Here is a 24,988-nt window from a genome sequence, read left to right on the forward strand (position 1 = left end):
ATTGTTACAAGTATATATTTTGATTTGAGCAGCTGCTGAAATTCTACTTGTTCTCAAGATACCTTCAGGTCACTCTAGTTTAGTAAACATTTACTGAGTGCTCAGTACATGCTGGGGACTGATAGGACACTGATGATACTACAAGTAAGATGCTGACCTTGCCCTTGGGTAGCTTACCTTCTAGTAGGGAAGGCAAACCTGTAAGTGGATGATTTCGGTTTAAGGCTGGGCTGCCCTATACACTCACCACCAGCTGCATGCAGCTGCTGAAACTAAATTGAGATGTGCTCTACATATAAACTACGTACTGGATTTTGAAGACTTGGTTTGAAAAGAGAATGTAAAATATCTAATTAATAATGGTTGGTATAGGGGAGGCTGAGTAGCTCAGTCTTACTTGTTAGTATAGTCTTGATTACCTGTTGAAATAACATTTGGGGTATAGTGGGTTAAATACGTGGTTAATTTTTTTTATTGAAGCCCAGCTGACACACGATGTTACATGGGTTTCAGGTGCACAATGTAGTGCTTCAACAAGTCTATGCATTATGCCGTGCTCACCACAAGTATGGCTACTCGGTCACCATGTGACGCTATCACAATACCACTGACTACATTTCCTGCGCTGTACCTTTTATCCCTGTGACATATGCATTCCATAACTAGAAGCCTGTGCCTACCACCCCTTTACCCATTTATCGGTCTATTTCTGCTGTTTATTCCCTTTTTGTTGATTCCATATATAACTGAAATCATATGGTATTCGTCTTTCTCTGACTTATTTCACCTAACATATGCTCTCTAGGACCATCTATGTTGTATATTTAGGACCATATGTTGCTATATGTATATATATTCATACATATATACGTATATATACACACATTTATATACATACACACACACATACTACATGTTATTTGTCCATTAATCTATCAGTGGACACCTAGGTTGCTTATACATCTTAGCTATTGTAAATAATGCTGTAATAAACATAGGGATGCATATATCTTTACACATCAGTGTTTTCTTTTACTTACGGTAAACACCCAGTAGTGGAATTACTGGATATATAGGGTTTTTATTTTTAATTTTTTGTGGAACCTCCATACCGGTTTCCACAGTGGCTGCATCAGTTTACATTCCCACCAACAGTGCACAAGGGTTCCTTTTTCTCCATATTCTCACCAACACTTGCTATTTCTTGCCTTTTTGATTCTAGCCATTCTGTTAGGTATAAGGTGATACCTTTTTGTGGTTTTGATTTGCATCTCCCCGATGATAAGTGATGTTGAGCAACTCTTCGTGTGTCTGTTGGCCATCTGTAGGTCTTCTGTGGGAACATGTCTCTTCACATCCTCTGCCCTTTTTTAAATCAGATTATTTGAGGTCTTTTGGTGTTGAGTTGCATGAGTTCTTTGTATATTTTGGATATTAACCCTTCTTGGATATGTCATTTGCAAATGTTTTCTCCCATTCAGTGGTTTGCCTTTCTGTTTTGTTGACGGTTTTCCTTGTTGTGCAAAAGCTTTTTATTTTGGTGTATTCCCAATAGTTTGTTTTTGTTTTTGTTTCCCTTGCCTGAGGAGACAGATCTAGAAAAATGTTGCCAAGGCCAATCTCAAAGATATGATTGCCTTTTTTCTTTTAAGAGTTTATGGTCTCAAGTCTCCCATTTAGGTCATTAATCCATTTTGAGTTATTTTTGTATGGCGTAAGCAGTCCAGCAAGTGGCTGTCCAGTTTTCCAAACACCATTTATCAAAGAGACTCTCTTTCCCTCCTTGTATGTTCTTGCCTCCTTTGTTGTAGATTAAGTGACCACACAACTGTGGGTTTATTTCTGGACTCTCTATTCTGTTACATTCATCTATGTGTCTGTATTTGTGCCAGTACCATACTGTTTTGATTACTAGAGCTTTGTATTATATCTTGAAATCTGGGAATGTGGTACCTCTAGGTTTATTCTTCTTTCTCAAGATTGCCTCAGTTATTTGGGGTCTTTTGTGGCTTCAGACAAATCTTAGTATTATTTTTTCTGTGAAAAATGAGGTTGGTATTTTGATAGGGATTACACTGAACCTGTAGATTACTTTGGGCATTATGGATATTTTAATAATATTGGTTCTCCCAATCCAGGAGCGTATTTGTGTCATTTCCACTTACTTGTGTCATCTTCAGTTTGTTTTATCAACCTTTATAATTTTCAGAGTACAGGTCTTTCACCTCCTTGGTTAAATTTATTCCTAGGTGTTCTATTCTTTGTGGTGCGATTGTAAATGGAATTGTTTTCTTAATTTTGTTCTCTGTTATTTCCTGTATAGAAATGCAACTGAGGCACCTGGGTGGCTCAGTCGGTTAGGCGAATGACTTCGGCTCAGGTCATGACCTTGTGGTTTGTGGGTTCAAGCCCTGTGTCGGGCTCTGTGCTGACAGCTCAGAGCCTGGAGCCTACTTTGGCTTCTGTGTCTCCCTCTCTCTGTCTGTCTCTGTCTCTCTCTCTCCCTCAAAAATAAACAAACATTAAACATAAAATAAAAAAGAAAACAAATGCAGTTGATTTCCAGGTATTATTTTGCCTCCTGCAACTTTACAGAATTCCTTTTTTCTAAATGTTTGTTTGAGAGTGAGCGAGAAAGCGAGCCTGTGTGCAAGCAGAGGAGAGATGGGAATAGAGAGAATCTCAAGCAGGGTCTGTGCTGACAGTCCCCAGAATTCTTGTAAGTTTTTTAGTGGTGTCTCTAGGGTTTTCTATGTAAAGCATCATATCATCTACAAATAGTGACAGTTAAACTTCTTCATTATTATTATTATATTATTATTATTATTATTGGCTCCTGGGTGGCTCATTCAGTTAAGCAGCCAACTCTCAATTTCTGCTCAGGTCGTCATCTCGTGGTTCATGAGTTTGAGCCCTGTGTCAGGACTAGGATTCTCTGTCACCCTCTCTCTGCCCCTCCCCTACTCACGTGCATGCGTTCTCTCTCAAAAAAAATTTTTTTTTAATTTAAAAACTGTAGTACTAGAAAACTTAAATTTATGCAGCCCCTGTTGTGCTTCTGTTGGATGGCAATGGTCTACGGTGATAGAGGGTGCTGTGGGAACCAACTCAGAAGGGCAGCATGTCAGGGGGTAAAGGAGTGCTTCCTGGACGACCAGATGCGTCCTGAGCTGAGTCTTAAAGGATGAGCAGAGGTTACCCAGGCAAGGACACAGCTTGAGGATATTCTGGATTGAGGTGACAGGAAGGCCCAAGGAAAGTGTGCCATTGGGGAGGAGCCCTGGGAACAGTTGGTTGTTACACAGCCTAAAGTGTTAGGAGCTGGGGACTGGAAGATGATGAAGCTGCCTGAGAAGTGAGGCCTGTCTTCCTACCATTTAACATCTAGTCATCATTAAATGCCCTGGTTCTTGTCTTACACCTGAGGTCTGTGTGTCCACTCTTTGTTTGAAGTTTTGTGGACTATTGGCTGTTGAAAGTTTGAGGTTTCTGTCTCTACAAGAATAAGACGATCCTGGAAGATAAAACTAAGGCATGCACGTACGCTACTCGGATGGCAGAATGTTATTTTCCCTTCTGTACACAGTCCTGGAGAGTGGATAGCAGGCTCACATTTCTGCTTCAAGTGTAGACCTAATGAATGAGAAACCTAGAGGAAAGTGAGAGCTTTTGGTATGCTCTCATTCATTGGGTCCAAGGAGAGTATACATGACTGCATTCACACCCATCTCTATGTCAGTGACCTTCAGTGGACTACCTCCCACCCCCAAATTCCCACCAATAAGGAATATAATTGGTCTTGGAACAACACAGCTTTGAACTGCACTGGTCCACTTACATGCAGATTTCTTTACAGTACAGTACTGTAAATGTATTTGCTCTTAAGATTTTCTTAACACTTTCTCTAGCTTAAGAATACAGTATATAATACATACATGAAATATGTGGTAATTGACTATTTAGGTTATCTGTAAGGCTTCCAGTCAACAGGCTATTAGACACATCTGGGGGGGAGTGAGAAGTTATACATGGCTTTTCGACATGGAGAGTTGTTGCTCTTGACCCCTGCCATTATTCAAGGGTCAACTGTATAATCATTTATCAGATTACACTAATTTGGAAGCTCATTATATCCACTCTATCCCAAATCACCCTCAGGTCTTCTGCCTTTAATAACTAATTATTAAATGGACATTTAGTAGGTCATGCAGGGTGAAAGAGGAGTACCAAAGGAGGCTGAAAACCTAAGTGGGTGGAGAAGCTGGAGAGTGACAAGCCATCTTCAACATCTGCTTCTCACTCTTTAATGTGCACGTGAATCAAACAGATCCTGCGAAGATACTGGTTCTAATTCATTAGGTTTAGGGGTGGAAGCAACAATATGCATTTTTTTTGAGCTTCCGGGTCATGTCAGTGCTACTGGTCCATGGACCTCACTTTGAGTTACAAAGTCTTCAGCGTCAGTTTAGTACAAATCTTTACCCACGGCTGGAAACTGCATTGCAACAGCCCTGATGAGTCATTAGAAGCCTCTGAGGGAAGACCTATCGCGTGATTCACCTCCTCCTCCTTTGTGGAGTAAGTCTAATTGTTGGAACAGTTTTTCTTGTCCCTAGACACTATCTGGGAAATTTCTATGCATTGGTCCTTGTTCTATTTCTGGAACCACGGAGATAATGAACCTGATCTCTCTTTCTCATGACAGCCATTTGGAAATTTGAAGAGTATTTTTATATTTCCCTTAATTCTTTTCAGTACATTAAATCTCATCTCCTTTCGCTGTTAATCATAGGACCCTCTGGGCTGTCCTGGGAATCTGTTCTTTAAGTGTACCTCTTGTAATTGAGCACAGCAGTCTTGCTTTGTCTAAACATCAGAGAGTAAGATGGGCCTATTACCTACTTGGCTGTTGATTTTCTGCTTCTGCTAGAGTCCTCCATCATCTTGGCCTGTTGACTACTCTTTGGGTGTCACTGCTTGTAAGCCCCTCTTAGTGAACAGAGCTAGAGAATATATGTATGCTTATGTGTACGTGTATGTCTATGTATTTTCTCATTTGTCCATCCATCCTTCTGTCCATCCATCCATCGAAAACTCTGAGTTCAGCATGATAGATTTACTCCAATCCAGTTGCATAGGTAGATTGTAGTTTTCTCCCTTTCCATGTTTATAACTCCCTTCCCTGGAAGTAAAATAAAAAAAACCTGCCCTCTCATATCCTTAAGATAGTTACCTGTGTGATCAAACCCTTGGGTAAAACCAATCGTCTATCCATCACTGTTGTCCTTCCCTGTGCACATTTGCCTCACACCACTCACTTCCCAACACACTCCCACTTCTTCTGGGACTCAGCTAATAGTTTTTGGGCTGAACTATTTGGGAAGGCAAGGGGAAGAGGAGGAGGAGGAGGAGGAGTTTTTTTTTTCTCTTTTGACTTGTAAATGAGTGAATTATACTAATAGGTTTTTCTAATATTGACTCATCCTTGGACTCATGCGTTGTGCCCTGCTTTGATTTTTCTACTCTTTCATTTAAGATTTCTTGGTAAGTTAATTTATTTTGCTGATCTGAAAAGGCTTTGTCATGCAAGAAATGTTCTTAGACATTCCCTTAATTTCATTCTCTTTGATTTCTACAGGGGGAATATAAAGATTTCTCCTGACTTGTGTGAATTTTTCCAGGGTCCTTTCTTTTGGAAATGCTACAAGATGGCTGTGTTTTCAGTGGTGGAAATTATCAATAGGTCTCAAAAGCAAGGAATCACAGAATATCTGCTTTCCAGTAGTGATGTATGACTCACCAAAGCCACAACATTTTTTATAATACCCTTAGTTTTTTTCATAGAAACAGAACTGAGATTCCTAATACTTCCTGGAATTTTTAAAAAAAGGAAGGAAAAAAAGAATTCAAGGAGATGTCCATTGGTTAGCCCATCACTGGCACGCATTGGCATTAAAGAGTAATTGGTGAGTAAACCAGTACCAATACCACTATCCTTCATGTCCAGCCTGCCCCCAAAGATTTTCTTGGAACCAACAAGAAGGTTAATTGAAAATATAAATCTGCTTTGGAAAGCATTTGCATTTTAAGCGGAGATGGAATTTGGGGAAGTGCCATGTAGACGTCTGTCATTCTACAAGTCATAATTATTGTCAGTGACCCGAGACCTGGAGCAGATCATGATGGTTAAATAATGTCCATGGTGTTGCTCTTGGGGAAAGCCTTTGTCCCCACCTGATCATTCCCACATTGCCTTGGGTCTTTTATGCCTCAAGTGCATATGTTGCTTCTGTTTATCTGAGTAGTTAATTTTGGAGGCAACCATTTTGCTGATCTGATTTCCTTCCTCTGACAGACAAGGCCTGGATTGCTCTCGCTTTTTTATTTCATTATTCACACATTCTTCCCCATCTCTCACCAATCCTCCCACCATTTCTGTTTAAAGAAGATCTTTAATATGTATGTAAACCCATCCCAAAAGGTCTACATGCTACACATGCACATGCACATATACCCACAGTGCATGTGTACTTCTGTATATGTTCTTTTTAATTTTTTTTTCTTGACTAGATCACTCCTAAAAAAAAACATTGGAGTATGACAAAAGCTGGTAAAAGAGATGAAAAGGATGATACTTTTTGGTTAGGGAGTTTGAATTAATTTTTGCCGTGACAAGTTGACTATTGGGGCACTGTGCGTCCCTGTGAATTGCACGCTTCAGCTACGTCCCTGGCTCTGTTGACCCACAGAGAGAGTAATCCAATTATCCAAATAGGGAAATGCCTGAAAACAGTGAATAATCAGAAGTTGCATTTTAGAAGCATGCTCATTCATAAAACTGGTAGGTCACGTTCATTTTAGAAGTGCATCAGCAGGAATATTGTCTGAGCCTGCACTTAGAACATTCATTCATTTAAAATTTTTTTTTTCAACGTTTATTTTTATTTTTGGGACAGAGAGAGACAGAGCATGAACGGGGGAGGGGCAGAGAGAGAGGGAGACACAGAATCGGAAACAGGCTCCAGGCTCTGAGCCATCAGCCCAGAGCCCAACGCGGGGCTCGAACTCCCGGACCGCGAGATCGTGACCTGGCTGAAGTCGGACGCTTAACCGACTGCGCCACCCAGGCGCCCCAAACATTCATTCATTTAGTCAGCAAACACATATTGAGAGCCTTCCATGTGCTGGACACTGTCCTAGGTGCTGGAGATGTATTAATTAGCAGAGTGAAACATGGTCCCTGATGGTAAAAAAATTTTTTTTAACGTTTTATTTATTTTTGAGACAGGGAGAGACAGAGCATGAACGGGGGAGGGTCAGAGAGAGAGGGAGACACAGAATCTGAAACAGGCTCCAGGCTCTGAGCAGTAAGCACAGAGCTCGACGCGGGGCTCGAACCCACGGACAGTGAGATCGTGACCTGAGCCGAAGTCGGACGCTTAACCGACTGAGCCACCCAGGCGCCCCCCCGATGGTAAATTTAACAACTGGTTTTTTTGAACCAAAAGCTCTGATGTTTCATATTTTGCAATGCCTGTGCTCTAAATACTCCCACCATAGCCAATTTCAAGCTCCCCAAGTTCCGCAGTGCCTGGCACATAGAAACTGGCCACCATCATCATGTTCCTATCTTGATCATCATTAGGCTTGCTTTGACAGCATAATAAAAAGAAGCTCACGACCTACAGGGGAGGAGTCTAAGATGTGCTCAGGGGAGTGTGTGGAGAAGGGTCTGAAAGATGAGGGACATTCCTTTTTATTTTTTACTTAAAATCTGTAAGATGTGCGTTTTTAGAAGTATGTATTTTATAACTTTAAAGAACGAATTTACAGTGCCCAAGTGACCAAGCATGGCTTTCACATGATTCTGGCCAGATGTGACCACATCGTGGATATAAGACCGTTATTCCAAGTCCCATATCACAATATGTGAATCCCTGATAAATGACTGTTGTTTTCCTGGTGAGAAGTGACTTAAGCTATTCACAGAAGATAAGCATTCAATTTGCTGCAGAACAAGTCACCCCGAAACAGTCGCTTAAGCTAATGACGATATTTATTTTGCTCACAGGTTTGCAATTTTGGTGGGGCATGGTGGGCACATTGTGTCTCTTCTGTTTGGCATCAGGTGGGGTGACTGGAAGGCTCCGAGTAGAATTCTCTGAAGGGGCATGCCTGTGTTGGCAGGGGATGCTGGCTGTTGGCTGGGACTGCAGTTCAATGGGGGTCATTTGTCTCTCCAAGGTAAGTGTCCCAAAACAGAGCCAGGTGGAAGCTATATCAGCTTCTATGACCTAACCTTAGAAACCCTACACCATCACTTCTCCATATTCTTGTCCGCGGTGGAGGTGGGGGTGGGTCACAAAGCATCACCCAGGTCCAAGGAGAGGAAAATTAGATTGTACTTCTCTCTCTATGCAGGTTCTGCAGGAAGGTGTGGGACTGGAATATTAATGTGGCCATTTTTGGAAAAGACAACCTGCTCCAAGAAATTCTCACCTTTTCCATGTCATCTGTACCAGCTGTAGCTGCAGAGAAAATGTGAAAAGTGAGCCAGATTCTCTCAGCTGCCCAGCTGCACGTGAGCATTGCAACTTCTTCACGCCAAAAATAAGGCACAGTGTAAGCTGTCAGTGCTTAGCTGGGAAACCCAACAAATTTTCATGTTGTATTTCCCATGCCTAGCAGAGCCATGAGTTTTAAATTCCCTGTGAACTGTCAAATATAGCTTAAGCCAAAAAAAAAAACAAAAAAAAACCAAAAAAAAAACAGATGAACTCATGACCGGGATAGTGGAAGTCTACCTTTGCTTGGTTGGGCTCTGTATTTTAATTGTTGTCTCTAAGCTTTCTCAAAGAGCACAGCTAGGAGATTCTTCAGTGCATATAGGTGTCCTTATGCTTGCCAGCCACACGATGGATAAGGCTGTGTTGAACTTCATGTAGTGCTTGAGGGTCCAATGCATTCTTCGTATTATCTACTTACTAGGGTTGGAGTTGGTTCATTCATTTGTATCCTCAGTGTCCCTTGGTTCCCCACTGGGGCATACATAAATAGAACATATTAACAGGAGACTAACAGGTAATTACCAGATATGTATGGATTGCCCATAGAGTAGCACTTAGAGAATTGTCAGAAAACATCCAGTTAATGCAGTCTGCTCAATTGGAATCTTAATTTATGGTATGAATTGGTAGCCCCAAACCAGCGGTGTATTAGACCTTCAGGGATTCTAATTTTTAAAGACACTATTATTATAATTTTATACTTCTGAACCAATCCAAGTTCTTTCCTAATATAAGAAGATGAGGTCGTTGTGTAACAGAGGTCTCAAAAACTAAGCTGTTTTGGCAATTCACATTTAAAACAAAATGGTTCATGGCTGGATAAATCAAATGGAATTTTAACAAAGTTTTGTCCCCAATCTTTTCTTGTTTAAGCTGAAGACAACCATGAGGTATTTCAGCTAAGACAAGTCAGTTGCTTTGCAGAAATTTGTTGACATTTTTAGCAGTCCCTTTTCTCCTGTAACTACAATGCCAAATGAGCAAAATGAGTGTACTGACAGCCAATACTGTCCCTGCTTCAATGGAATTCAAATATTGTGTGTCCAGATATTTCTGTTCCTTGACATATACTTGTGAGGAACATTGTTAATATCCCCAGCTCAGACAGTTAATTATAAAAATGATCAGTGAAGATAGCCTGGTGGTTCTTCAGTTCACCTAGGGGGAGCTTGGGGCTCACTCCCCAAAGATGCTGTTTCACAGGCCCATATGAATCTTGAAAATTCCCCTTATGATTCTGGGTACCAGCCCAGCTTGGGACCGATTGAACTAGAATATTTGCTAACTCCTAAAATAATTTTTGTGAAGAGGGTTTTGCCTTGATAGAAGTTACTGTGGCTCAGGACAAAATAGTAGTATGATTCAATTTCTATCCTTGGTAAACATTTTAGAGTAGGAACTCAGGTTTCCACTAAACTTTTATATATTGACTCACTTTATAGTAGAGGCTATAGCTTTGAGAAAGAAATGGGGGAAAAGAATTCCAGTTCACAAATCATTGTTTCCCTCTTTAGCTTTGTGTTTGGGCTGAAATATTTCTTTTATATAGAAATGTTCTATATGATGATGGTTATCATTATTGGCTACAAGTTTTTGTGTGTGTGAGTGTTTTTTTTTTTTTTTTACATTCTTCAGGCCCTTTCAGCTGGAGTTCCTAAAATAAACAATTATAAACTATTGTTTTTGGTTAGAAGTCACCAATGGGGCATGCCTCACAAAAATGGCAATTGTTGTGTAGAGCCACAAAGAATAAATAAGATTTCCACAGGTAGAAGAGTAGATAAAAGATACTTCCAGGTAGAGGGAATGGAATAAACAAAGGCACAAATGCTTGAACTTGCTTGGCACACTCAAGCAGAGGTGATTAGCTCAGTGCAGCCAGGGTACAATAGCTATGGGAGATACCCATGGCTGGAAATATTCAGCCCTAAGTGATGGAAGCAAAGAATTCTAAAGTTCTGTTCCTAATTGTCCGGAGTGGCCTTTTGAAGAAATGTGTTTAGATAGATTCTGAGGATGCATCTGGCTCTGGGATTAACGAGGGCTCACAAGAAGGGTCAACAGAGTATCAGGGCCCCATAATTTCTCTTTCATACCTTCTCTTAATTAGGCATATAAATATGCTCAGTGTCTTTTTCCTGCTCATGATTCTCGTTGTGATATCTTGGAATATGTTTTGATATCCTTGAGGGAGTCGTGAAATGTTGACTCTGTGGACAAGGGGCTTTTGCTTTTGGTTGTCATTTTAACCCTATCGGTGGGTACTCTGGCAGGACTGTCCTGGAACATAATTAAGTGGTGAGAACCGTATGAAATACACCCTAATGTTCACATCTGAATTTCTGAATCAGTGATCCAGTCAAAGGGATGACTGAGTATTAATCTGATTGGCTGCATGTATATATTTTCATTTAAAAGCTGATGGGGCACAGCCCTAATTTTTTTTTCCCAGAAGATGAATAGCTAAAGTAGACATTAGATCCTACTTCAGTGTTTACCAGAAAAGTTCACACTATCAAAGCACTTGCATGATGTGAATTTTTTTTTGCCTTTTTTTTTTTTTAATGTTTATTTACTTTGGAGAGAGTGAGCTGGGGACAGAGAGAGGGAGACACAGGATCCGAAGGAGGTTCAAGGGTCTGCACCAGCAGCACAGAGCCCGACGCAGGGCTTGAACCCACCAACAGTGAGATCATGACCTGAGCTGAAGTTGGACGCTTAACTGACTGAGCCACCCGGGCACCCCAGGTGAATAATTTTTTAATAAACCAATGAAAATATTTTACATGCTTCAAAGAAACTTAAAATGTGTCTTTACCTGCTCAAAATCGTAATTTATGTGAAACCTCTCTTTGTTGTTCCCACTGTCTTTCAGTTCTGCCCAACAATCTCCTGGGGGAAACACATTTTAGCTAAAATCAGGATGTGTGCATCGTAAATTCTGTCTGCATTTCCTGTTCATCTCTCACCTCCTATTCCCTCCCCCTGGTACTAGTTATTAATTCCATGCTAGTTGATTTTGCAAAAAGAAGAGAATAAGACCATGATAAATAAGGCAGAAGAGATCTTCCAGTTCCCCTCCATTTTGAATGTGGCTCTTTGTATATCCTACAGTGCAAAGTTTGAGATGACTGTTCCACAGGGTCTTCAGGTACTGGATGAATATTTTATTTCCAATATTTTAAAATTATTTTGATTTAGTAAGCTAATAAGGTCAATTAGTTCTTAGTGCTGGAGCAAACACTTTGACTTTTAGCTAGATAGTAAGTTAAAAACCTTAGAATGTAAATCTATGGGGAATTTTAAAGGTTGTCCAGTCCAGCCACAGCTTTGGAAATAGGGCCTCGTCCTTGAAGAACCTTCTCCACCCTTTAGGCCTAGAGTTGTGCTTGGTCATCCCTCAAACACTTCCTGTCCCATTATTCTGACCTTAAAACAGCAGTCTTCAAGCCAACGTAAATTTTCTAGTGGCCACATATCTGTGGCATACAGATAAGTTGTGTAATGCTCAGCAAAGTACCCAGTTTGGGCCTCAGGTCTACCACCTCTTAGATCTGTAACCATTGAAGTTACCACCACTGAGCCTTATTCATTTATCCAAGGCATTCAGAAAATCATCCATGTGTCAGCCCTAGCCCAGATGCTGAGCATAGAGTGTTCAACAAAACAGACATAGTTTCTGTTCCCAAAGAACTCTGCTTCTGGGAATATACAACAAAGACTTACCATTTGCAACCCAGAAGGTCAGTTCTCTGATAGGGAGAGCCCAGGGTTGGAAATGGGGCATGCTGGACAGGCAAACTGTTTGGTGTCGTTACCTCAAAGCTGAGACAGGAATAATTATGAGTTCCTTAACTTTCTTCCATGTAAATGGTGACACACCTACCTTGTTGGGTTAGAGTGAGAGACCGAAACAATGAATGTAACATCCCAGAGCTGTGCCCAGCCGTTCATTATTGAGACAGAAAACATATATTGAATAGATAGCATTCTAGGCAACCGGGATTCAAAAATGAGTAGGGTGCTGTCCCCATCCTCATGGGTCTTACAGGCCAGAGGTCCAGCCCTAGCTTCCGAGGCTGCTGTATTATTGCTGTGCCCCCCACCCTTGCCTGTTCACCTGTCTGCATCTCAAGAGCACCAGCTTAGGGAAGCCAGGAATGCTTGTTTCTCTCTTGTCTGCTGTTGTATGTTCAATGCTCAGCAGTTCCTAGCTGACCTTGGCTGCAAAGATGCAGCCCATGCCCTCCCTCACCTTTTCAGTTCACACCTGCCCAACTTTTTACTGCCAGACCCTGCATTTATTTGCCAGAAGGTCTCCTATAGCTGCCAAAGCCCACTCAGGCCACACCTGGGGGTGTGATGGGGAATTAAGCCCCATCCAGTTGCCCCACATCCTACCCCCTCTGAGGAATTATACTTACCCCCATGGCAATAGCTTGATTAGTCATTTGCCCTTCTTTGGCTGTTTTCCCTCTTTTTTTTTAAAGTTTATTTAGTTTGAGAGAGAGAGGGGTACTAGCACCAGGGGGGAGGGAGAGAGAGAGAATCCCAAGCAGGCTCCACACTGTCAGCACAGAGCCCAATACAGGGGCCCGAACTCATGAACCGTGAGATCATGACCTGGTCTGAAATCAACAGTTGGACACTTAACTGACCTAGGCAGCCAGGCGCTCTTCCCCCCAATTCCTAACCAATGATTTCAGGGGGTCCCCCAACTCCACCAATTGCACTTGAATCTTTGTCTAAACCTCTGCCCAAACTAAAATGTCCACACGGCATCCAAATCTTTATCTTCTATCTAGATAATTCTGGTGCCTGTAAAGAGCCCATCTCATGATGGGAACTGAAAATGTCAGATAACCTTGCAACAACGGATGGATACTTGACCTGGACTCTGCTGATCAGACGCATGTACTCCATTCCCTATGTCGTGAAGAAGGAAAAGACCAGAATCTATTCTGTTGACAGATGGTCGCAGAGACCACGACCTGAATGAGCATTTCCAGCATCCATTGTTGGCACTCAAGGCACAACACCACGCACAGAACATGGCTTCCCTGAATGGTTCTACCTGGATATTTTTGAGCCCTGCTCTTTTCCTTGCAACCTCCGAGCTTCTACTTCTCTTGTCCTCACAGAGATTCTTAGATCTCTCCAGTACCTTTTGTGATCAATTCCTTTCCTGCCAACCCATCACGTTTGGTTCCTGTAGCGTGTGCCTAAGAAGGTGGTCTGTGTGGGTCAGGACAGAACCAAGAAAACAGTCCTCTGCCTCTTGCAAGCAGTTGGGACTTAATACAGAAGATGATGGAAGATCTGGAAAGCCAACCAGGGAGCAATGAGGTAACCCACAGATCAGTAGCATCTGGAAGCTACCATCAACCCTGGAGCTGGAGGAACCATGGAGGAAGGAAGGAGCTAGAACCACAGGACAGGAGCTACCCAGAGAGGTGACCAGTTGGGTCCCAAGACCTGAGGCCACACCAGGGAAAGAGCCAGAAATAGACCTGAACGCCAACAGGCAATTGCCATGCACAAGTAATGGGAGCTCACATAATTTTTGGCTGAATGAAGAGGGCCAGGACCAGAACCTTGTGTTATACCAACTTTTAAAGGCTAGGGGAATTAGGCCTTGGCCCCTAAGGAGAAGCAGTCGGAGAGCCAGGAGGACACTGAGGCAAGAGTAGCATTCCCCATGCCACAGCTCTGAAGCCATCAAATCTGCCAGACCCCTAACTGGATTTCCACCAAACAGACCTCTGAATTATTCATCAAGTCCAGACAAGAGACTCAGAGTGCTTATCCATGAGCTTCGGGTATCATAGCTTCTAATCCAGGCTATTCCCTGGGTAACCTGAGTTATTAAGTAAGGATCACAGTGCTTGCCAACTTTCACTGGGCAAGATAAGAAGCAATGCATCATGGAGATTTTTAAATAGCTTGGCAAGATGGGGAAACACATCACAGCAGGAACCTTAATTGATAAAGTAGAGACAAGTGCACTCATTCTCACGGTTGGAAATTACGGGACTGTCCTACTTGACTTCTGTGAGTGGATGGATTGCAACATCTTTGTTAGTGGCAAAGCAGAAGACAAAACAAAGCTCTGTGTCTGGATTTGGGAGAAGGAACGTGGTGTGAAGGAAAGAGCACCGTTTCAGATCAGGAGAACTTCATTTGAATCTCACCTCCACTGCTCGTTAGCCTTGTGATTTTAGATGTTATTTTCAACCAAGCATTAGCCTTTTCCTGGTTAAAAGTGATGATGTGGGCCACTTATCACTCTGGGCACTTCATAAATATTTGTTCCCAAATCCCCCTTCTTAAAACCATAACTCTAGCCTAGGAAGAATTCTTTCTCCAAAAAAATGGCTGGGATGAATCATTTCAATAGGAAAAAGTTTAAAACGAATTAAAATCCAAAACTCGGCACTCCTGGTTATTATCGAAAGCACCACTTTCTTTCCCTGGGCAGTCTACATTCAAGGCTATTTAGTCAGAATTTCAGATGGTCTAAAAAAATTTTATCTGTGCCTATTTTTGTTTCTTGAAAGAAAAACCTCACTTCCCTTGCATGCCATCAAATATCAGTTCATCTATATTTTGAATGGGATTTCATCCTCTGTTGGTGCCTGGGTGTTTCTGTGACTTGAGCAAGGGGTCCCTGTGCCTTTATCACCTGGTTTCTGCCTGACGTGGCTGGAAAAAGGAGCGGGGCCTCCACGGTGCATTAGCAGCACCAAGGAGTATTGCCAAGATACAGCATAAAAGACAAGACTCCATGGTTCCCCTCTGGGTTTCTGGAGCAGCTGTCTCTAGCTCAGCTGTGGAAATTTCAGTTCCTTCATTGAAACCCAAACACCTGTGTCCCCAGACAGGAAAATGCCTAATAAAGTGACTTCCTCCATGCTGGCTAGTCCTGTGATTTTATTCAGCCCTTAAGGACAGTGTGGGGGCTGAGGACTACACACCAGCCTAGCCAGAGAGGGAGGCAAGCCCCAGAGATGGTCACTGAGGTAGAAAAGTACTAGCCCACGTTGATACCTGGGGGCTGCGCTCAGAGTACTCAGGGCTTACCTTGGCTTTGAAGCATCAAATGGAAGGATGCCTGGGTGGCTCAGTGGGTTAAGCGTCCGTCTTCAGCTTAGGTCATCATCTTGCAGTTTGTGAGTTCCAGCCCCGCATTGGGCTCTTGGTTGACAGCCCAGAGCCTGGAGCCTGTGTCTCCCTCTCTCTCTGCCCCTCCCTGCTCACACTCTCATGCTCTGTCTCCAAAATAAATAAACCTTAAAAGAAAATGAAACATCAAAGATCAGACAAAAATCAGGTATCACTTAAACTTTGTCATTGCATGGGCAACCTGAATGCCTTCTCTCTCATTCTGCTGGCTCATCTTTGGGGCGATACTCTTTAATTTCAGAGCACCCCAGGGATATTTATCCCTTTGTTTATCAGTTATCTGCCTTTAAATATCTTACTTGACATGACTTTGTTTTAGAAAATAGCATTCCAAACCCAAATTTTTTATATTTTAAAGATTTATTTTTGAGAGGGGCAGAGCAAGAGGGAGACACAGAATCCAAAGCAGACTCTTTTAGCACAGTGAGTAGAGTAACTCATGTAATTTTTACTGTAACGCAGTGAGGTGGGCCCAGTACAATCCACGTTATCAATGGGAAAGGTACAGCACAGAGAGTAATTGACTAGCAGAAGATCCTAAGTGCCAGAGTCAGGATTTGAACCCAGGCCCTCTGCCTCCTACATCTACTCTCCCAAGCTCAAGAAAATCCACCAGGTCATTTAAAGGTTTTTATAGGGACGTCTGGGTGGCTCAGTCAGTTGAACGTCCGACTCTCGGTTTTGGCTCAGGTCATGATCTCACAACTTTGTGAGTTCAAGCTCCATATGCTAGCCTACTTGGGATTCTCTCTCTCTCCCTCTTTCTCTGCCCCTTCCCTACTCGTGCTCATTCTTGCTCTCTTTCAAAATAAATCAACCTAAAGTTTTTATGAAGCTCTTTCTGCTGTGTGTCCTCTGGTTTCACCCAAATTGCTTGCTGTCACTTATGCCTATGCCCACTGCTCACACTGGATTTCTTCTATTGTCCAGGAGATTTCCTTCCTCTCCCTCTTGCATCGATTCCAGGTTTTTGGGGTATCGTTCCTTCTTTCTTGTGGAACCATCCTTTAGAAGACATCTCAGAAAATGTTTGCATTCTGTCTTGATAGTGGGGGGTATGGCGTTCAAACGTCCTTGGAATATTTCTCTTCTGATCTGTTAGTACGATGTTGGGCCTCCTGGTTTCCTCTGTATTTAAAATTTTTTTGATGTTTATTATTTTTGAGAGACAAAGTGTACAGAGAATCTGAAGCAGGCTCTGAGCTGTCAGCACAGAGCACAATCTGGGACTCGAACTCACAGACTGTGAGATCATGACCTGAACCAAAGTTGGACAAAGCCATCCAAGTACCCTCCCCCGCCTTTTTTTAATATTTATTATTTTTGAGATAGAGGGAGACAAGGTTTCCTCTATATTTTAGAAAAAGGTTTTGAGTTATTTCCTTATTGTCCAAATCTTTTACAAATTTTATATTTATGAATATAACTTTAGCTCTCACCTGTAAATTTCTAAGAACTCTTTCTTATCCTAATAATAATCTCTCCTTATTTCTTTTTCTTAATAGCATCCTGACCTTTTTAAGGATAAATAGCTTCTCTCTCTGAGGTCATTACACAGTTTTATTAAACTTTTTTTGAGTTTCCTTTCTTCCTCCTTTGTTTTGATGTCTCATCTTTTATGTTAGAGACTTTCTTCACATGCCAAGTAATCTTTAGCTCTCTCTCAAGATTTGAAAAAGTGAGTAAATGCTGATGGGAAACTCTATGGAGTTGGGCATGGCTTGTCAGGTGCACTGGACGTGACTGGATGAAGATTTGTCTTTTTCATTAGGAGGTTTCTAAGTGTGTACGTATAGGTTTGTCTCCAGGCACATGAGGTATTTTTTTTTTTTGTGTGTGCTGAATTTATTAAAATTCAACATTAGATGTGGGGGTTCCTAAAACCTCTTCTGCTATTTCTGCAACTTGGTTTCTACTTCCCTGCCATCTTGCTTTTCTTTCCCCACTACTTGCTTCTGAGACATTTTAATGTAGAGGGGTTTGGTTCATGCTGACCCCTGTCCTCAGAGGGCTCTTCTCTCTCTCCTTTTTCTTAATGTTTGTTTATTTTTTGAGAGACTGAACGCCAGCAGGTAAGGAGCAGAGAGAGAGGGAGACACAGGACCCAAAGCAGGCTCCAGGCTCTGAGCTGTCAGCACAGAGCCCGACACGGGGCTCAAACTCACCAACCACGAGATCATGACCTGAGCTGAAGTCAGATGCTTAACCCACTGAGCCACCCAGGTGCCCCTACAGGACTCTTACTGATAAGGACCCCTTATCAGCTTTACAAATTTCCTAAATGCAAATGGTGCTATCAAATGATAGTATGAATTACTGTTCCATTTGTGCCATAAACCCAAACGCGTCAATTGTGGAGTGAAAAACTCTAATTGTTCTGTGATAGCTGTGGATAAACTTGACTTCTGGACTGGTGCCAGCTTACATATGATCCTTATTTCCTTATAATGTGTAATTATTGCATTTAGATCCATTCATTATTATATTTATCTTGAAGCACATTAATCTCCTTGTTGCAGTGACTCTGATAAAACCACGTGTTTCGTTATCTTCCTGTGTATTGTAAGTCCCGTCTATTGAGTTTCAATGGAACTCTCTCAATCTCTTGGCAAACTTATTATTAAGGACTCCTTCCCAAGCCCTTAAGTGCTGTAGAAACTAGTAGTCGTAGATACAGCTGGATCTTTAAACATGATTTCCTTCATGTGGCATTTCAAATACTTAATTTTCTGGCCTCACACTGGGTTGTTTTCTGCTTCTTGAAGCTTACCACACTCTTCTGATTTCATTTCTGTCCCCCATCACACTTTTTCCATTCTCCTTTGGTCCATGTACTCAACTTGACCTCTGATGTAAGACTGCCTTGAGATTCTGTACTCACCTGTTCTTTTCTCTACCAAGTCTCTTTAAGGGATTCCAACCAGCCCATAGTTTTATGCTGATCAATCCCAGACATTTATCCTTAACTATGTTGTATCCCTAGGACTCCTGACTCTAGTTGCCTTTGCAACATTTTCACATGCTTAGCAGTGACTCAGAAGTTCTATACTGCTTGTGCTGTCTTCACACACGGTCTACCCCTTACACACCTCTTTCATATATATTTTGTTTGTTTACTTGTCTATTTTCTGTTTGTTGCCCCCACCAGAATGTAAATTCTTTGGGGGCAGTGACTTTATCAACGTCATTCAATTTGGTATCGTGAGTGTCGGGCACTAAGTAAGCACTCAGTGCTATTTGTTGAATGAACAGACAAATAAGGTGGCTTAAAGGCACTTGAGAAGTGAGAAAAACAGAGTAAACCTACTTGCCACAGATCACATAGACAGCAGGCTATTTGGCCTATTGCTTTGAATGGGATCATTGTCCTAATGACCTCTACTGCATCCCATGGTAACTAGCTTTTTTGTTTTTATTTTGTTTTGTTTTTGAGAAGGGGGGGGTGCACTAGTACATGCGGGAGGGAGAGGGAGAGAGAATCTTTAGCAGATTCCATGCTCAGTACAGATCCCAGTGCGGGCTTCCATCTCACAACAGTGAGATCATGACCTGAGCTGAAGTCAGACGCTTAACCAACTGAGCCACCCAGGTGCCCCTATTTTTTAAGGAATTTTTTAAGGACATTTTTTAAAGGAAAATGTTGAATGAGAAACTTGCAGTCTTCCCCAGGTTTTGTAGGAATGGAGGATGGAGAAAATGGAGGTAATTTAGAGCAAAAAGGAAGAACATCTAAAGAAGATCCCTAGTAACATTACCTCTGTTTTCCTGAGGAGAAACCTACCACTTGAAGAGGGCTTAAGTCACTCAGCCTAACTTACTCAGAAAGGGGTGAAACCACAGTTCAAACTCTGGTTCCAGTTTCAAAGATATGAATTCTCTACCACACCTGTTGGTGGTGATTCTCAAACCTGACTGATATAACCCTTTCTAATTCCATCTACTTAACACGGACATCCCTTTATATGTCACAGACACATAAAAATGCTGGATGAAATATAATGAGACTATTTTACATACAGGCAAGGAAGAATGGAGGGAGAAATTTTGTCTCTTAGTTTCTTGGTCTCCATGTGCCAAAAATAAAGAAGAATCTCATAACTAATGTGTGAGCCCATGAATTGAGGCCAGAACAGAGGACATCAGACATGGCTAAGGGACATACAGGGGTTGGGTCTTTTTACACATGTCTAGAAGACAGAAGTGGCCCTTAGGTCTAAGAAAGATAAGGATTTGCAACTGAAATTCACACAAAGCTAGAACCCAGAAAGACCTGTTCTCACTGTATTAAGGTACTATAAAGCATTATTCCCTTACTAAAGCTACTGACAAAATTCTCACTGATCAGATATGGAAAAAAGATCCCACAACAAATGGCAATATAAACATCTATGTCCAGTGTAAGTGTAGAATTCAAATTTTAGACCATTCTCATAGCAGAGGAATCCCAAGTGGAGATATTAATGTAGATATTAAATATTTCTGGCCAGTGAAATTCCGGGACTCCACAAGAAAAATCCAGTGTAAGACTTCTCTGCAGGACTACTACCAATCTTAAAGTACACAGCATTCCACAAGGACACTATATCCTAGCTGAAAAAATACAAAGTACAGATTAAGGAAGCAGTCCAAAAAATGGGGGAGTTGACAGATACATGTGGGAAGAATAGCACCAAAAGAATAAGATAAACTAACAGTCTAAAGCTCTCTATAAATTTAAGTATAATTGCAATCCTGAAAGAGAGAGAGACATAAAAACCCTCATGAAAGAACATAAAAAGAACAGGCAGATATGACAACCCAGTAGAACAACTCAAAGTGAAACACTGTAAATAAAATTGAACAATGACCAGTTTTGAGAGCAGATTGGCACAGTTAAAGAGAGAATTGATAACATGGAGGATGTATCTGAGGAAATTACCCAGAGTGCTGCAAAGACAAAGAGGTATGAAATCAAAAAGACAGGTTTGGAGATAGGGAGAATTAAATTAGAAGTCTGAACTTAAGTCTAATTGGAACTTCAGCAAGAGAAGATGGGAAGGCGCAATGCTTTAAGTGAAATGGCTATGAAGTTTCCAAAACTAAGGAAAGTCCGGAAACCTCACAGTGAATCGGCAGAGTGCTGCATACCATGTACAAATCTGGTGGATTCATCGTATGAAGAGAACACTGAAGCAAACACTAGTTGAAGATCCGGTAGAGAAAACAGATAACATACAAGGGAATGATCATTAGAATAGGAGACATCAGCAAAATAGAGACCAGAAAACAAATCTACCTTCAGATCATCAAAATCACCTGAGAAGCATATGAAACTATTTGGTTTTATCCCAAATGCTTTGAGTGGTGATCAGGAATATCCATTAAAAAAAAGAAAAAAAAAACTTCAAGGAGGTTTAAAACGCTTGTATTCCTGAGCACCAAATACATAAGCACACACCTATATTCACATTATCACACGGATCACAAGTATGTGTTAGTGAAATATGCCCCCCCCAAAAAAAAAACCATGGAGAGGTTTAATCCAAAACCAAGGATAATTTCTAATTTTTCTCCACGCAGTCTCCAGGAGATTCATGCTAAATGGTGCAAGATGATCTCCAAAGAACTAGGTGAAGGAGTGAGTGCAAGCATCTCTGACCTCACACTTCCTCACATTCCCAATTCCGTCTCCCCCAGCACATGTACAATGAGCATCAGAGGACACCTCATTCTCCATCAGACCTCCACAATCCCAAGAGCATGTGTGAGGAGAGCATTACGTGACACACGATTCCCAACATACTTGATACTTTATATTACATCCAAAAAGATACCTTAAGACACAGAAATTTAGCCTATGTTGCCTTTATGGACATCTGTTTTCAGACTACTGGCTTTCACTGCTGTAAAAAAAAAAAAGCTAATTCTACATTAATACTAGGTTTTATTTTCTCTAAACCTCTATACTCAGAGGTATTCATTCCAGTATTATATACATGTAGGTAAAAACCTGGAAAACTCCAGCAGGATGGAGGGCAGTGAGGTTTTGTCACAGTGTCCTATGTGCATGCAGTAATTTGTTTGCTTTTTGGCCGGAACTCCTCATACTTTGCTTTTCCCCTTTTCATAAACAATGCTTACGTAAACAGTAGCACATCCACATGACAGAACTATGCTGGTAGAAAAATGATGTTTTGAACAGATAGTTCACAAAAGAATAAGAATGTACCATAAACACATAAATATTTAACCTCATTAGTAATAAAGAAGATAAAATTCCATTTTCTTCTATAAGATTAATTTGGGGGATGGGCACTACTTTGCTGCTAGTGTTATAAATTGGTCCATAATTCTTGGATCAAAAGTTGGTGACACATAGACACTTAAAATTTTACATTTTTTTTGTTTTTGTTTTTGTTTTTGCTGAGCAGTTCCATGTAAAGACTATATATTTTTAAAAATTGAACAAGCATAACATTGTTTATATTAAGAATATTTGGAAACTTAAGTGTCCAAAAATAGGAATTATGCCAATAAGATCTGGTGCTATACAATGGAATACAGTTAGGAAGGATACTAAATAATACATGGTAGTAACTCAAAAGTTGGAAAATTGAAGGTAAAGCAGTATTTTTATAGTTAACACACAATGTCAAGAAAGAGACGTACTAAGAGTGAATAATAGTTTTCTCTGGGTAGCAGGAACATATGGGTGGGTTTTTTTGTATAGAATTTTCTTTGAGTTTTGAAGTGACATTTTAATTTTTTTAATAAGGAGAAAATGGTCAAAAATTTTTAAGCAATATGAGATAATGCCAATAATGGCAAAAATGAAGGTTGCCTTATGATGACAACTATATAGAAATGTGTAGATGGAAGACAAGTGGGGGAAAGAGGGGAAGAAAAATCTCTCTTAATAACGGTTTTCTTTGGCCAGGGGCATGTGGGACAAATGTTTGCTGCTTTTATGAATTTTTCATACTTTCTAATTTATTAACAAATTTCATACTTAGAAGGAAATTTAATAATCAGGTTTTTTTTCCCCATTATATTTCATTTTAGACACCTCTCTGCCATAGCAAGGAGCCATTCTGAGTCCTAACACCAATTTTCTGGGCTCCGTCCAGGCCACTGTCTTAGGTAAGTTTGCATAAAATATTACTCCTGAAGTTATGATTTCAATCAAAGGAAGCTGGGAGACTTTTCTAGAATCCTCTCCTGAGTCTATCAGGAAGCTGGGTGAGATCAGAACGTGTTTGTTTCCATTCGGTATTCTGTCTGGGTCTCCAGAGGGGGCGGAGAGCAATGAGATCTGGGCACCACTGCTGGAGCCCCATGTTGTAGGACACTTGCTTTCTGGCATCAGTCCCTGACACATATGCTTTGCCTCTCCACTTTCGAGCAGAGGGCTCCTTGCCTGAACTAGTCTGGATGTCAGCAAAGTGGCCTGCAGGCCCCCAAAAGCTTTCGTATGAATTGCTGTGGGTGGTTTCTGCACATTGAAACTTGGCCCACAAACACACCCCTCCCCACACACATACGACATATTCCGTTAGAATCCATCCAGGTTCTTGGCCTGAATATTGGCCAAAACCAGACTTCAAAGAATCACCTAGTTTCCATCTGCTACGATACCACATTCCCTTCTCCTTCCAGCTTCCAGGCCTTTCTCCTGTCTTGTCTCCACATAGCTACGTGAATGAACTGATCTCGCACCTCCATGGCTGTAGAATCTTCTGCAGCGTCCCATCACATTCAGGATAATGTATGTATTTCCATAGATGGAAAGCAAAGTCCTTCATGATGTGTCTCCAACTTACCTACTCAGCCTTCCCCTTCACCAAGCATTTCCAACCTTCCTCTATTGCTCTAACTCGCAGTCTGTGGCCTTGACCCACTTCCTCACTTATCTCTGCTTTTCTACATACTATTCCATAGCCTTCTCTACTTTGTCCCTCCTTCACTATCTTTTCATCCTTCAAAAGTCAACTTGAGTGTCATTCCCATTGGGAAGCCTTCCTGACTCTCACCGCCTGTCTTCCTCCTCTGTCCTAGGTGCTCTGTCGCTTGACCCCTACATGTGCAGCTCAGCTCTGTCTTTCACTGGATTGTGAGGTCCTTGCAAACAAGGACTGGGTTTTCCTGTAGTCTTATTCCAGTGTCTAGCCTACTTTCATAGTTTCTAGTGAATAGCTAACACTCAAAAAGGTATCGCGCATTTCCACTCCTGGTATAAACCCAACAAATCCAAGACATGTACAAGAACATTCACAGCAGCATTGATGGAGTTAGTCCTAAACTGGAAAGAACCCACAGGCCTGCTCACCATAGAATGAGTAAATCACAGCATTTTAAGTAAATAAATCCTATACAACAATGAGAAGGAATGAATGAATGTTGTGAATTCATCTCGCAAACATAATGTTGAGTGAAAGCATTTGCAGAAAGAAGAATAAATGATCTATAACTCCGTTTATGTTAGAAATCATGTGAGTAGCTACCCTCGAAGGTACAGGGGAACTGACAGGGGCGTCCGGGATCCCAGTAATGTCCTGTTCCTTGACCTGGATGCTGGTTTCATGGACATTTTCACACCAAGAAAATCCATCCAGCTGTATGTTTATGATTTGTGCACATATCTATCATACCCTAATAAAAATTTTAATTGAGGAAAGTTCCCTTTGTGAAACATGTCTCTCTGGTGTTTTGAACAGTGACAGAATGGGCAGTGTATGTTTGCTTCAAGTGAATTGCCAGCTTGATTAATGCTCTTTTCCCCACACTCACGATGGTGTCACATGGTAGAATGGAAAAAAAATTTTTTAAGTGAAAATGTCTTCCTCTACTGGGTCTAGCATTTGCTTTAAGAAATGTGATGCTCATTGGTGTCAACCAGGTGTTCATTTGGGTAGTTGGGATTCTCAACTTGAATTTTGGCAACCTCAAATAATTTGGGGCTGTATCACCATATAAATAACTATAACTGGCATTTCACTCTTTGTATCTTCATCCTTTTGTATTTAAGGTTTCTGTCACCAACAGGCATAGGCTTATTGACCTGCACACGTCAATCACACCTTCTATATACTTTATTGATTCACCTTTCATTGCTACATTTCAAAATTGGTTTTCTTCTTGGTACAAAGATAAATTATCTACATTAATCTTTCTTCCCCTCCAAATTTTAAAGGGTGTAGAAATACCCAGACTAGGGGACATGTTTAAAAATACATTTCCTTCTCTTTCAACAAACCAATACA

General features: G+C 41.2%; 2 long non-coding RNA genes across 2 annotated transcripts; both read left to right on the plus strand.

Annotated features, from left to right (window-relative positions):
• Window positions 1–8,024: 8,024 nt before the first annotated feature.
• On the plus strand, window positions 8,025–11,190 carry LOC124528130 (uncharacterized). The gene is made up of 3 exons (XR_006966101.1): window positions 8,025–8,244; window positions 8,422–8,548; window positions 11,151–11,190. It is a non-coding gene; the product is annotated as an uncharacterized LOC124528130 (long non-coding RNA).
• An 83-nt stretch (window positions 11,191–11,273) lies between these two features.
• Window positions 11,274–15,479, plus strand: LOC124528136 (uncharacterized). Its single transcript, XR_006966102.1, has 2 exons — window positions 11,274–11,315; window positions 13,373–15,479. It is a non-coding gene; the product is annotated as an uncharacterized LOC124528136 (long non-coding RNA).
• Window positions 15,480–24,988: the final 9,509 nt, after the last annotated feature.

This window comes from Lynx rufus, unplaced genomic scaffold, assembly GCF_022079265.1.
Source record: "Lynx rufus isolate CCGP_SWC_20201006 ecotype Redwood Valley unplaced genomic scaffold, mLynRuf1.p SCAF_10, whole genome shotgun sequence".
Taxonomy (NCBI): Eukaryota; Metazoa; Chordata; class Mammalia; order Carnivora; family Felidae; genus Lynx; species Lynx rufus.